The sequence below is a fragment of the Arachis duranensis genome, chromosome 10 (assembly GCF_000817695.3).
Source record: "Arachis duranensis cultivar V14167 chromosome 10, aradu.V14167.gnm2.J7QH, whole genome shotgun sequence".
Taxonomy (NCBI): domain Eukaryota; kingdom Viridiplantae; phylum Streptophyta; class Magnoliopsida; order Fabales; family Fabaceae; genus Arachis; species Arachis duranensis.
Window position 1 is genome coordinate 70,601,112 of NC_029781.3, and position 1,543 is coordinate 70,602,654.

The following is a 1,543-nucleotide window of genomic DNA, read 5'->3' on the forward strand; positions in this document are numbered from 1 at the left end:
TGAAAATCAATTAGGATAAAAAGAAGAGAATATACTGTAAATTCCAAAATATCAATGAATATTAATTCTAATTAGATGAGCAGGACTTGTAGCTTTTTGCTTCTGAACAGTTTTGGCATCTCACTTTTTCCTTTGAAGTTTAGAATGATTGGCTTCTCTAGGAACTTAGAAGTTCAGATAGTGTTATTGATTCTCCTAGTTAAGCATGTTGATTCTTGAACACAGCTACTTTCATGAGTCTTGACTGTTGCCCTAAGCACTTTGTTTTCCAGTATTACCACCGGATACATAAATGCCACAGACACATGACTGGGTGAACCTTTTCAGATTGTGGCTCAGCTTTGCTAGAGTCCCCAGTTAGAGGTGTCCAGAGCTCTTAAGCACACTCTTTTTTGCTTTGGATCACGACTTTAACCACTCAGTCTCAAGCTTTTCACTTGGACCTTCATGACACAAGCATATGGTTAGGGACAGCTTGATTTAGCCGCTTAGGCCTGGATTTTATTTCCTTGGGCCTTCCTATCCATTGATGCTCAAAGCCTTGGATCCTTTTTACCCTTGCCTTTTGGTTTTAAGGGCTATTGGCTTTTTCTGCTTGCTTTTTCTTTTTCTTTCTATTTTTTTCGCCATTCTTTTTTTTCGCAAGCTTTTGTTTTTCACCGCTTTTTCTTGCTTCAAGAATCAATTTTATGATTTTTCAGATTATCAATAACATTTCTCTTTGTTCATCATTCTTCCAAGAGCCAACAATTTTAACATTCATAAACAACAAGATAAGAAATATGCACTGTTCAAGCATTCATTCAGAAAATAAAAAGTATTGTCACCACATCAATATAATTAAACTAAATTCAAGGATAAATTTGAAGTTCATGTACTTCTTGTTCTTTTGAATTAAAACATTTTTCATTCAAGAGAGGTGAAGGATTAATGGAATTATTCATAGCTTTAAGACATAGTTACTACATACTAATGATCATGAAGTAGAGACACAAAATATAGATAAACATGAAGAATAAAAACCGAAAAAGCAGAGAAATAAGAACAAGGAATGAGTCCACCTTAGTGAGGGTGGCGCCCTCTTGAAGAACCAATGGTGCTTTTTGAGCTCCTTTATGTCTCTTCCTTGCTTCTGTTGCATGGTCCCTAGTGATTTTGGTGTTCCTACCCTTAGTTGCTTCCAATAATTATGTGGAGGAACATGTATCCCCTGAGGTATCTCAGGGATTTCTTGATGAAGGAATTTCTCATGCTCTCTTGATGTGCAGTCAAATGCTTTTCTACTGAGTTATGGACCCTTGAGATGAATATCTCCATCTCCTATGACTTGAAGGTGGAAGCTTTTTGTCTTCCCTTTTCTCTTTTTTTTCTAGAGGATTCTCCGGCCTTAGGTGCCATTGATGGTAGTGGAAAAAAAAGATTGTGCTTTGACCACACCAAACTTAAAATATTGCTCGTCCTCGAGCAAGAGAAGAAAGAAAAGATGAAGAATAAGAAGAAGATATGGAAAAGATGGAGGGATATGTGTATTCGGCTATATGGA